Consider the following 14,455-nt stretch of genomic DNA (forward strand, 5'->3'; position numbering starts at 1 on the left):
GGGGAGAGACACGGGGGGAGAGAGACACGGGGGGAGAGAGACACGGGGGGAGCGGGACTGGTGGCAGAGCACCAGCACAGCACGCAGCTCGGGATCGCCGAGGAGACCTGCGGAGAGAGACACGGGGGGAGAGACACGGTGAGAGAGACACGGGGGGAGAGAGACACGGGGGGAGAGACACGGTGAGAGAGACACGGGGGGAGAGAGACACGGGGGGAGAGACACGGTGAGAGAGACACGGGGGGAGAGAGACACGGGGGGAGAGACACGGTGAGAGAGACACGGGGTGAGAGACACGGGGTGAGAGAGAGACACGGGGGGAGAGAGACACGGAGGGAGAGAGACACGGGGAGAGAGACACGGGGGGGGAGAGACACGGGGGGGGGGAGACAAGGGGGGGGTAGAGAGACACGGTGAGAGAGATATGGGGAGAGAGACACGGGGGGAGAGAGACACGGGGGGAGAGAGACACGGGGAGAGAGAGACACGGGGTGAGAGAGAGACACGGGGGGAGAGAGAGACACGGGGGGAGAGAGACACGGGGGGAGAGAGACACGGGGGGAGAGAGACACGGGGAGAGAGAGACACGGGGTGAGAGAGAGACACGGGGGGAGAGAGACACGGGGAGAGAGACACGGGGGTGAGAGAGAGACACGGGGGGAGAGAGACACGGGGGGGGAGACAAGGGGGGGGTAGAGAGACACGGTGAGAGAGATATGGGGAGAGAGACACGGGGGGAGAGAGACACGGGGGGAGAGAGACACGGGGAGAGAGAGACACGGGGGGAGAGAGACACGGGGAGAGAGACACGGGGGTGAGAGAGAGACACGGGGGGAGAGAGACACGGGGGGGGAGACAAGGGGGGGGGAGAGAGACACGGTGAGAGAGATATGGGGAGAGAGACACGGGGGGAGAGAGACACGGGGGGAGAGAGACACGGGGGGAGAGAGACACAGGGGGAGAGAGACACGGTGAGAGAGACACGGGGGGAGCGGGACTGGTGCCAGAGCACCAGCACAGCACGCAGCTCGGGATCGCCGAGGAGACCTGCGGAGAGAGACACGGGGTGAGAGAGAGACACGGGGGGAGAGAGAGACACGGGGGGAGAGACACGGGGTGAGAGAGAGACACGGGGGGAGAGACACGGGGTGAGAGAGAGACACGGGGGGAGAGACACGGGGTGAGAGACACGGGGTGAGAGAGAGACACGGGGTGAGAGACACGGGGTGAGAGAGAGACACGGGGGGAGAGACACGGGGTGAGAGAGACACGGGGGGAGAGAGACACGGGGGGAGAGAGACACGGGGGGAGAGAGACACGGGGGGAGAGAGACACGGGGGGAGAGAGACACGGGGGGGGGAGGAGACACGGGGGGAGAGAGACACGGGGGGAGAAAGACGCGGGGGGAGAGAGACACGGGGGGAGAGAGACACGGGGGGAGAGAGACACGGGGGGAGAGAGACACGGGGGGAGAGAGACACGGGGGGAGAGAGACACGGGGGGAGAGAGACACGGGGGGAGAGAGACACGGGGGGGGGGAGACACGGGGGGAGAGAGACACGGGGGGAGAGAGACACGGGGGGAGAGACACGGGGAGAGGGAGACACGGTGAGAGAGATATGGGGAGAGACACGGGGGGAGAGAGACAGGGGGGGAAAGACAGGGGGGAGAGAGACACGGTGAGAGAGATATGGGGAGAGAGACAAGGGGGGAGAGACACGGGGGGAGACACGGGGGGAGAAAGAGACACGGGGGGAGAGAGACACGGGGGGAGAGGGACACGGGGGGGGGGGAGAGAGACACGGGGGGAGAGACACGGGTGGGGAAAGAGACGGGGAGAGAGACACGGAGGGAGAGAACCACGGGGGGAGAGAGAGACACGGGGGGAGAGACAAGGGGGGGGAGAGACACGGGGGGAGAGACACGGGGGGAGACAGAGACACGGGGGGAGAGACAAGGGGAGAGAGACACGGGGGGAGAGAGACGGTGAGAGAGATATGGGGAGAGAGAGACACGGGGGGAGAGAGACACGGGGGGGGGGGGAGAGAGACATGGTGAGAGAGAGAGACACGGGGAGAGAGAGACACGGTGAGAGAGACACGGGGGGAGAGAGACACGGGGGGAGAGAGACACGGGGAGAGAGAGACACGGGGGGAGAGAGAGACACGGGGGGAGAGAGAGACACGGTGAGAGAGACACGGGGGGAGAGAGACACGGGGGGAGAGACACGGGGGGAGAGAGACACAGGGGGAGAGAGAGACAAGGGGGAGAGAGAGACACGGTGAGAGAGACACGGGGGGAGAGAGACACAGGGGGAGAGAGACACGGGGGGAGAGAGACACGGGGGGAGAGAGACACGGGGGGGGGGAGACACGGGGGGAGAGAGACACGGGGGGAGAGAGACACGGGGGGAGAGACACGGGGAGAGGGAGACGCGGTGAGAGAGATATGGGGAGAGACATGGGGGGAGAGAGACAGGGGGGGAAAGACAGGGGGGAGAGAGACACGGTGAGAGAGATATGGGGAGAGAGACAAGGGGGGAGAGACACGGGGGGAGAGATACACGGGGGGAGAGAGAGACACGGGGGGAGAGAGACACGGGGGGAGAGACACGGGGAGACACGGGGGGAGAGACACGGGGGAACAGAGACATGGGGGGAGAGACACGGGGGGGGAGAGAGACACGGTGAGAGAGACAAGGGGGGAGAGACACGGGGGGAGAGAGACACGGGGGGAGAGACACGGGGGGAGAGACACGGGGGAGAGACACGGGGGGAGAGAGACACGGGGGGAGAGACACGGGGGGAGAGAGACACGGGGGGAGAGAGAGACACGGGGGGAGAGAGACGGTGAGAGAGATATGGGGAGAGAGAGACACGGGGGGAGAGAGACACGGGGGGGGGGGGGAGAGAGACACGGTGAGAGAGAGACACGGGGAGAGAGACACGGGGGGAGAGAGACACGGGGGGAGAGAGACACGGGGAGAGAGAGACACGGGGGGAGAGAGAGACACGGGGGGAGAGAGAGACACGGTGAGAGAGACACGGGGGGAGAGAGACATGGGGGGAGAGACACGGGGGGAGAGAGACACGGGGGGAGAGAGACACGGGGGGAGAGAGAGACACGGGGGGAGAGACACGGTGAGAGAGACAGGGGGGGAGAGAGACACGGGGGGAGAGAGACACGGGGGGAGAGAGACACGGGGGGAAGAGACACGGGGGGAGACACGGGGGGGGGAGACACGGGGGGAGAGAGACACGGGGGGAGAGAGACACGGGGGGAGAGAGACACGGGGGGAGAGACACGGGGAGAGGGAGACACGGTGAGAGAGATATGGGGAGAGACACGGGGGGAGAGAGACAGGGGGGGAGAGACACGGGGGGAGAGAGAAACGGTGAGAGAGATATGGGGAGAGACACGGGGGGAGAGAGACAGGGGGGGAAAGACAGGGGGGAGAGAGACACGGTGAGAGAGATATGGGGAGAGAGACAAGGGCGGAGAGACACGGGGGGAGAGAGACACGGAAGGAGAGAGAGACACGGGGGGAGAGAGACACGGGGGGAGAGAGACACGGGGAGAGAGACACGGGGGGAGAGACACGGGGAGACAGAGACACAGGGGGGGGGAGACACGGGGGGAGAGAGAGACACGGTGAGAGAGACACGGGGGGGAGAGAGACACGGGGGGAGAAAGACATGGGGGGAGAGACGCGGGGGGAGAGACATGGGGGTAGAGACACGGGGGGAGAAAGACACGGGGGGAGAGAGATACGGGGAGAGAGAGACACGGGGGGAGAGAGACACGGGGGGAGAGAGACACGGGGGGAGAGAGACACGGGGAGAGAGAGAGACACAGGGGTAGAGAGAGACACGGGGGGAAAGAGAGAGACACGGGGGGAGAGACACGGGGGGAGAGAGACACGGTGAGAGAGAGACACGGGGGAGAGAGACACGGGGGAGAGAGACACGGTGAGAGAGAGACAGGTAGAGACACACAGAGACACACAGAGACAGGTAGAGACACACAGAGACACACAGAGACAGGTAGAGACACACAGAGACACACAGAGACAGGCAGAGACACAGAGACACACAGAGACAGGTAGAGACACACAGAGACGCACAGAGACACACAGAGAGAGGTAGAGACACAGAGAGACACACAGAGACAGGTAGAGACACACAGAGACACGCAGAGACAGGTAGAGACAGGTAGAGACACACAGAGACACACACAGAGACACACAGAGACACACAGAGACAGGTAGACACGTAGAGAGACACACAGAGACACACAGACACACACAGAGACAGTTAGAGACACACAGACACACACAGAGGCACCCAGAGACACACACAGAGACACACAGAGACACATAGACACACACAGAGACAGTTAGAGACACACAGACAAACACAGAGACACACAGAGACACACAGAGACACACAGACACACACACACACACAGAGACACACACAGAGACACACACAGAGACACACACACAGACACACACACAGACACACACAGAGACACACAGAGACACTCAGAGACACACACAGAGACACACACAAAGACGCACAGAGACAGGTACACACACACAGACACACACAGAGACACACACACACACACAGACACACACAGAGACACACACACACACAGAGACACCCAGAGACACACACAGACACACACAGAGACACACACACAGACACACACAGGGACACACACAGGGACACACACACAGACACACACAGAGACACACACAGACACACACACAGACACACACAGAGACACACACAGACACACACAAAGACACACACAGAGACACACACACAGAGAGAGGCAGTCACCAGCTTCCTGCAGCTTGACTCTAAGGCCTTTGTCTCCTCACAGAGACACCCAGAGACACACACAGAGACACACAGAGACACACAGAGACAGTTAGAGACACAGAGACACACACAGACACACACAGAGACACACAGACACACCCAGACACACACAGAGACACACAGAGACACACAGACACACACAGAGACAGTTAGAGACACAGAGACACACACAGAGACACACAGACACACCCAGACACACACACACAGAGACACACACAGAGACACACAGAGACACAGAGACACACACAGAGACAGTTAGAGACACACACAGAGACAGTTAGAGACACACACAGAGACACACACAGAGACACACACAGAGACACACACAGACAGACACACACAGACACACACACAGAGAGAGGCAGTCACCAGATTCCTGCAGCTTGACTCTAAGGCCTTTGTCTCCTCACAGAGACACCCAGAGACACACACAGAGACACACAAAGACACACACAGAGACAGGTAGACACACACAGAGACACACAGACACACACAGAGACAGGTAGAGACACACAGAGACACACACAGAGACACACACAGAGACACACAGAGACACACACAGAGACACACACAGAGACACACACAGAGACACCCAGAGACACACACAGACACACACAGAGACACACAGAGACACACACAGATACACACACAGACACACACACAGACACACACAGAGACACACACAGACACACACAGAGACACACACACAGAGACAGGTAGACACACACAGAGACACACACAGACACACACACAGACACACCCAGAGACACACACAGACACACACAGACACACACACAGAGACACACACAGACACACACACAGAGACACCCAGAGACACACAAAGACACACACAGAGACAGGTAGAGACACACAGAGACACACACAGAGACACACACAGAGACACACAGAGACACACACAGAGACACACACAGAGACACACACAGAGACACCCAGAGACACACACAGACACACACAGAGACACACAGAGACACACAGAGACACACACAGAGACAGGTAGACACACACAGAGACACACACAGACACACACACAGACACACACAGAGACACACACAGACACACACAGAGACACACACACAGAGACAGGTAGACACACACCAAGACACACACAGACACACACACAGACACACCCAGAGACACACACAGACACACACAGACACACACAGACACACACACAGAGACACAGACACACACACAGAGACACCCAGAGACACACAAAGAGACACACAGACACACACAGAGAGACACACACAGAGACACACACACAGACACACACAGAGACACACACAGAGACACACAGACACACACAGAGACACACAGAGACACACACAGAGACACACACAGAGACAGGTAGACACACACAGAGACACACAGAGACACACAGAGGCACACACAAAGACACACACAGAGACACACACACAGAGACACACAGAGACACACAGATACAGGTAGACACACACACAGACACACAGAGACACACAGACACACACACAGACACACACACAGACACACACACAGAGACACACACAGAGACACACACAGAGACACACAAACAGACACACACCCAGACACACACCCAGACACACACACACAGACACACAGAGAGACACACACAGACACACACAGACACACACAGAGACACACACAGAGACACACACAGACACACACAGAGACACACACAGACACACACACAGAGACATCCAGAGACACACACAGAGACACACACAGAGACACACACAGAGACACACACAGACACACACAGACACACACAGAGACACACACAGACACACACAGAGACACACACAGAGACACACACAGAGACAGGTAGACACACACAGAGACACACAGAGACACACAGAGACACACATAGACACATAGAGACACACACAGAGACACACAGAGACACACAGAGACACAAACAGACACACACACAGACACACAGAGACACACACAGAGAGAGGCAGTCACCAGCTTCCTGCAGTTTGACTCTAAGGCCTTTGTCTCCTCACAGAGACACATAGAGACACCCAGAGACACACACAGACACACACAGAGACACACAGAGACACACACAGAGATACACACAGAGACAGAGATACACAGAGACAGACACAGAGACACACACAGAGACACCCAGAGACACACACAGACACACACAGAGGCACACAGAGACACACACACACAGAGACACACACAGAGACACACAGAGACAGAGGCAGTCACCAGCTTCCTGCAGTTTGACTCTAAGGCTTTTGTCTCCTCACAGACACACACAGAGACAGGTAGACACACAGAGACACACAGACACACACAGAGACACACAGAGACAGGTAGACACACAGACACACACACACAGACAGAGGCAGTCACCAGCTTCCTGCAGTTTGACTCTCAGGCTTTTGTCTCCTCACAGAGACACTCAGAGACACACACAGACACACAGACACACAGACACACACAGAGACACACAGAGACAGGTAGACACACACAGAGACACACACACACAGAGAGGCAGTCACCAGCTTCCTGCAGTTTGACTCTCAGGCTTTTGTCTCCTCACAGAGACACACAGAGACACACAGACACACACAGAGACAGGTAGACACACACAGAGACACACACAGACACACACACAGACACACACAGACACACACACACAGACACACACAGAGACACACACAGACACAGACAGAGGCAGTCACCAGCTTCCTGCAGTTTGACTCTCAGGCTTTTGTCTCCTCACAGAGACACACAGAGACACACAGACACACACAGAGACACACACACAGAGACACACAGAGACACACACAGAGACACACACAGAGACAGGTAGACACACACAGAGACACACACACACACACACAGAGACACACACACACACAGAGACACACACACAGAGACACAGACACACACACACACAGAGACACACACACAGAGACACACACACACACACACAGAGACACACACACACACAGAGACACACACACAGAGACACAGACACACACACACACAGAGACACACACACAGAGACACACACACAGACAGAGGCAGTCACCAGCTTCCTGCAGTTTGACTCTCAGGCTTTTGTCTCCTCCGACGGCGTCGCGAGGCTGCAGGCAGGAGGCCCTCACCGTGACGCCGTCCATGTCTGGCAGCAGCAGGCACACGCCGGCCGGGCCACACTCCACCTCGACAGGGAGCGAACCCGGCCCTGCTGGGGTCACTGGCCAGGGGAGGGAGGGAGGGAGAGGTGGGAGAGGTGGGTGGGTGAGTGGGTGGGTGAGTGGGTGAGTGAGTGGGTGAGTGGGTGAGTGAGGGGGTGAGTGAGTGGGTGAGTGAGTGAGTGAGTGGGTGGGTGAGTGAGTGGGTGAGTGGGTGAGTGGGTGGGTGAGTGGGTGGGTGGGTGAGTGAGTGGGTGAGTGGGTGGGTGAGTGAGTGGGTGAGTCGGTGAGTGAGTGGGTGAGTGAGTGAGTGGGTGAGTGGGTGAGTGGGTGGGTGGGTGAGTGAGTGGGTGAGTGAGTGGGTGAGTGAGTGAGTGGGTGAGTGAGTGGGTGGGTGAGTGGGTGAGTGGGTGGGTGAGTGGGTGAGTGAGTGAGTGAGTGGGTGGGTGGGTGGGTGAGTGGGTGAGTGAGTGCGTGGGTGGGTGAGTGGGTGGGTGGGTGGGTATGTGGATGGGTGAGTGGGTGAGTGAGTGAGTGGGTGGGTGAGTGGGTGAGTGGGTGGGTGAGTGGGTGGGTGAGTGGGTGGGTGCATGAGTGGGTGGATGGGTAAGTGGGTGGGTGAGTGGGTGGATGGGTAAGTGAGTCGGTGAGTGAGTGGGTGGGATAGTGGGTGGGTGAGTGGTGGGGTAATTGGGTAGGTGGGTAGGGGTGGGTGAGTGGGTGGGACAGTAGGTGGGTGAGGGGGTGGGTGGGTGAGTGGGAGGGTGAGTGGGTGAGTGCGTGGTTGGGTGATTGGGTAGGTGAGTGAGTGGTTGGGACAGTCGGTGGGTGAGTGGGTGGGTGAGTGGGTGGGTGAGCGGGTGAGTGAGTGGGTGAGTGTGTGGGTGGTTGGGTGGGTGAGCGGGTGGGTGAGTGGATGGTTGAGTGGGTGAGCGGGTGGGTGAGTGAGTGGTTGAGCGGGTGGGTGAGCGGGTGGGTGAGTGAGTGGTTGAGCGGGTGGGTGAGTGGATGGGTGAGTGGATGGGTGAGTGGATGGGTGAGTGGGTGAGTGGGTGAGTGGGTAGTTGGGTGGGTGAGCGGGTGAGTGGGTGGATGAGTGGGTGGGTGAATAGGTGGATGAATGGGTGGGTGAAAGAGTGAATGAGTGCGTGAATGAAAGAGGGAGTGAGTGAATGAGCGAGTGAATGAGCGAGTGAATGGGTGAGTGAAAGAATGAATGAGTGAGTGAATGAGTGAATGAGGGAGTGAGTGAATGAGTGAATGAGTGAATGAGGGAGTGAGTGAATGAGTGAGTGAATGAGTGAGTGAATGAGTGAGTGAATGAAAGAGTGAGTGAAAGAGTGAGTGAATGAGTGAATGAATGAGTGAATGAATGAAAGAGTGAGTGAATGAGTGAGTGAATGAGTGAATGAGTGAGTGAATGAATGAAAGAGTGAGTGAATGAGTGAGTGAAAGAGTGAGTAAATGAGTGAGTGAATGAAAGAGTGAGTGAAAGAGTGAGTGAATGAGTGAGTGAATGAGTGAGTGAATGAAAGAGTGAGTGAAAGTGTGAGTGAATGAGTGAGTGAATGTATGAGTGAGTGAATGAATGAAAGAGTGAGTGAATGAGTGAGTGAAAGAGTGTGTAAATGAGTGAGTGAATGAAAGAGTGAGTGAAAGAGTGAGTGAATGAGTCAGTGAATGAGTCAGTGAATGAGTGAGTGAATGAGTGAGTGAATGAAATAGTGAGTGAAAGAGTGAGTGAATGAGTGAATGAATGAAAGAGTGAGTGAAAGAGTGAGTGAATGAGTGAGTGAATGAGTGAGTGAATGAGTGAGTGAATGAGTGAATGAAAGAGTGAGTGAAAGAGTGAGTGAATGAGTGAGTGAATGAGTGAGTGAATGAGTGAATGAGTGAGTGAATGAGTGAATGAAAGAGTGAGTGAATGAAAGAGTGAGTAAATGAAAGAGTAAGTGAATGAGTGAAGGCATGAGTGAGTGAATGAAATAGTGAGTGAGTGAGTGAAAGAGTGAATGAGTGAGTGAATGAAAGAGTGAGTGAATGAGTGAATGAAAGAGTGAATGAGTGAATGAAAGAGTGAGTGAATGAAAGTAAGTGAATGAGTGAGTGAATGAAAGAGGGAGTGAGTGAATGAAGAGAGAGTGAATGAGTGAGTGAATGAGTGAGTGAATGAAAGCGAGTGAATGAACGTGTGAATGAAAGAGTGAGTGAATGAAAGAGCGAGTGAATGAAAGAGCGAGTGAATGAGTGAGTGAATGAGTGAAAGAATGAATGAGGGAGTGAGTGAATGAGTGAGTGAATGAAAGAGTGAGTAAATGAAAGAGTGAGTAAATGAAAGAGTAAGTGAATGAGTAAGTGAATGAGTGAGTGAATGAAAGAGTGAGTGAATGAGTGAGTGAATGAAAGAGTGAGTGAGTGAATGAATGAGTGAGTGAATGAAAGAGTGAGTGAATGAGTGAGTGAATGAGTGAGTGAATGAGTGAGTGAATGAAAGAGTGAGTGAATGAGTGAATGAAAGAGTGAGTGAATGAGTGAATGAAAGAGTGAGTGAATGAGTGAATGAATGAGTGAGTGAGTGAATGAGTGAGTGAATGAGTGAATGAACGAGTGAGTGAATGAAAGAGTGAGTGAATGAGTGAATGAATGAGTGAGTGAGTGAATGAGTGAGTGAATGAGTGAATGAAAGAGTGAGTGAATGAAAGAGCGAGTGAATGAAAGAGCGAGTGAATGAGTGAGTGAATGAGTGAAAGAATGAATGAGGGAGTGAGTGAATGAGTGAGTGAATGAAAGAGTGAGTAAATGAAAGAGTGAGTAAATGAAAGAGTAAGTGAATGAGTAAGTGAATGAGTGAGTGAATGAAAGAGTGAGTGAATGAGTGAGTGAATGAAAGAGTGAGTGAGTGAATGAATGAGTGAGTGAATGAAAGAGTGAGTGAATGAGTGAGTGAATGAGTGAGTGAATGAGTGAGTGAATGAAAGAGTGAGTGAATGAGTGAATGAAAGAGTGAGTGAATGAGTGAATGAAAGAGTGAGTGAATGAGTGAATGAATGAGTGAGTGAGTGAATGAGTGAGTGAATGAGTGAATGAACGAGTGAGTGAATGAAAGAGTGAGTGAATGAGTGAGTGAATGAGTGAGTGAATGAGTGAATGAGTGAGTGAATGAATGAAAGAGTGAGTGAATGAGTGAGTGAAAGAGTGAGTAAATGAGTGAGTGAATGAAAGAGTGAGTGAAAGAGTGAGTGAATGAGTGAGTGAATGAGTGAGTGAATGAAAGAGTGAGTGAAAGTGTGAGTGAATGAGTGAGTGAATGAGTGAATGAGTGAGTGAATGAATGAAAGAGTGAGTGAATGAGTGAGTGAAAGAGTGCGTAAATGAGTGAGTGAATGAAAGAGTGAGTGAAAGAGTGAGTGAATGAGTCAGTGAATGAGTGAGTGAATGAGTGAGTGAATGAAAGAGTGAGTGAAAGAGTGAGTGAATGAGTGAATGAATGAAAGAGTGAGTGAAAGAGTGAGTGAATGAGTGAATGAGTGAGTGAATGAGTGAGTGAATGAGTGAATTAAAGAGTGAGTGAAAGAGTGAGTGAATGAAAGAGTGAGTAAATGAAAGAGTAAGCGAATGAGTGAAGGAATGAGTGAGTGAATGAAATAGTGAATGAGTGAGTGAAAGAGTGAGTGAATGAAAGAGTGAGTGAATGAGTGAATGAAAGAGTGAATGAGTGAATGAAAGAGTGAGTGAATGAAAGTAAGTGAATGAGTGAGTGAATGAAAGAGGGAGTGAGTGAATGAAAGAGAGAGTGAATGAGTGAATGAGTGAGTGAATGAAAGCGAGTGAATGAACGAGTGAATGAATGAAAGAGCGAGTGAATGAAAGAGCGAGTGAATGAGTGAGTGAATGAGTGAAAGAATGAATGAGGGAGTGAGTGAATGAGTGAGTGAATGAGTGAGTGAATGAGTGAGTGAAAGAATGAATGAGTGAATGAGTGAGTGAATGAGTGAAAGAATGAATGAGGGAGTGAGTGAATGAGTGAGTGAGTGAAAGAATGAATGAGTGAATGAGGGAGTGAGTGAATGAGTGGAGTGAATGAAAGAGTGAGTAAATGAAAGAGTGAGTAAATGAAAGAGTAAGTGAATGAGTAAGTGAATGAGTGAGTGAATGAAAGAGTGAGCGAATGAGTGAGTGAATGAGTGAGTGAATGAAAGAGTGAGTGAATGAGTGAATGAATGAGTGAGTGAAATGAAAGAGTGAGTAAATGAGTGAGTGAATGAGTGAGTGAATGAGTGAGTGAATGAAAGAGTGAGTGAATGAGTGAATGAAAGAGTGAGTGAATGAGTGAATGAAAGAGTGAGTGAATGAGTGAATGAATGAGTGAGTGAGTGAATGAGTGAGTGAATGAGTGAATGAATGAGTGAGTGAATGAGTGAATGAAAGAGTGAGTGAATGAGTGAGTGAATGAGTGAGCGAATGAGTGAATGAGTGAATGAGTGAGTGAATGAGTGAATGAAAGAGTGAGTGAATGAGTGAATGAGTGAATGAATGAGTGAGTGAATGAGTGAGTGAATGAGTGAATGAATGAGTGAGTGAATGAAAGAGTGAGTGAATGAGTGAGTGAATGAGTGAGTGAATGAGTGAATGAGTGAGTGAATGAGTGAATGAAAGAGTGAGTGAATGAGTGAGTGAATGAGTGAATGAATGAGTGAATGAGTGAATGAGTGAGTGAGTGAATGAGTGCGTGAATGAGTGAATGAGTGAGTGAATGAAAGAGTGTTCGCCGTCTCTCACGGATGACGCCCGGCACCGCCACCCTACGACGGAGCAGCGTGATGGGAGAATCCGCTCCAACTCCTCCGACAGACGCACGGCTCGCTCCATCCTCGCTGGGACACGGGGGGGAGACACGGGGAGACACGGGGAGACACGGGGGAGACACGGGGAGACACGGGGAGACACGGGGGAGACCAGGGGGGAGACACGGGGAGACACGGGGGGTAGACACGGGGAGACACGGGGAGACACGGGGGAGACCAGGGGGGAGACACGGGGAGACACGGGGGGTAGACACGGGGAGAGACACGGGGAGACACGGGGGAGACACGGGGGAGACACGGGGGAGACACGGGGGGGAGACACGGGGGGGAGACACGGGGGAGACACGGGGGAGACACGGGGAGACACGGGGGAGACACGGGGAGACACGGGGAGACACGGGGAGACACGGGGGGGAGACACGGGGAGACACGGGGGAGACACGGGGAGACACGGGGAGACACGGGGGAGACAAAGGGGAGACACGGGGGAGACACAGGGGGGAGACACGGGGAGACACGGGGGAGACACGGGGGAGACACGGGGAGACACGGGGGAGACACGGGGGGAGACACGGGGGGGAGACACGGGGGAGACACGGGGGAGACACGGGGAGACATGGGGGAGACACGGGGAGACACGGGGAGACACGAGGGAGACACGGGGGGTAGACACGGGGAGACACGGGGGAGACACGGGGAGACACGGGGAGACACGGGGAGACACGGGGGAGACAAAGGGGAGACACGGGGGAGACACGGGGGGGAGACACGGGGAGACACGGGGAGACACGGGGGAGACACGGGGGAGACACGGGGAGACACGGGGAGAGACACGGGAGGAGACACGGGGGGTAGACACGGGGAGACACGAGGAGACACGGGGAGACACGGGGGAGACACGGGGGAGACACGGGGGAGACACGGGAGGAGACACGGGGAGACACGGGGAGACACGGGGAGACAAAGGGGAGACACAGGGAGACACGGGGGAGACACAGGGGGGAGACACGGGGAGACACGGGGGGGAGACACGGGAGGAGACACGGGGGAGACGGGGGAGACAAAGGGGAGACACGGGGAGACACGGGGAGACACGGGGGAGACACGGGGAGACACGGGGGAGACACGGGGGGTAGACACGGGGAGACACGGGGGAGACACGGGGAGACACAGGGGAGACAAAGGGGAGACACGGGGGGAGACACGGGGGGTAGACACGGGGAGACACGGGGGAGACACGGGGGGACACGGGGGAGACACGGGGGAGACACGGGGGAGACACGGAGAGACACGGGGAGACACGGGGGAGACACGGGGGAGACACGGGGAGACACGGGGAGACACGGGGGAGACACGGGGAGACACGGGGGAGACACGGGGGAGACGGGGGAGACAAAGGGGAGACACGGGGAGACACGGGGGAGACACGGGGGAGACACGGGGAGACACGGGGGAGACACGGGGGGTAGACACGGGGAGACACGGGGGAGACACGGGGAGACACGGGGGAGACAAAGGGGAGACACGGGGAGACACGAGGAGACACGGGGAGACACGGGGAGACACGGGGGAGACACGGGGG

General features: G+C 55.2%; 1 long non-coding RNA gene across 1 annotated transcript; it reads right to left on the reverse strand.

Moving 5' to 3' along the window:
• Positions 1-870: 870 nt before the first annotated feature.
• Positions 871-12,958, reverse strand: LOC142923278 (uncharacterized). The gene is made up of 3 exons (XR_012940658.1): positions 12,848-12,958; positions 7,963-8,130; positions 871-1,047 (listed from the first exon to the last, which is right to left on the reverse strand). It is a non-coding gene; the product is annotated as an uncharacterized LOC142923278 (long non-coding RNA).
• Between the last annotated feature and the right edge of the window lie 1,497 nt (positions 12,959-14,455).

This window comes from Petromyzon marinus, unplaced genomic scaffold (assembly GCF_048934315.1).
Source record: "Petromyzon marinus isolate PM22_M1 ecotype Great Lakes invasive population unplaced genomic scaffold, UKy_Petmar_22M1.pri1.0 PM_Scaffold_38, whole genome shotgun sequence".
NCBI lineage: Eukaryota > Metazoa > Chordata > Hyperoartia > Petromyzontiformes > Petromyzontidae > Petromyzon > Petromyzon marinus.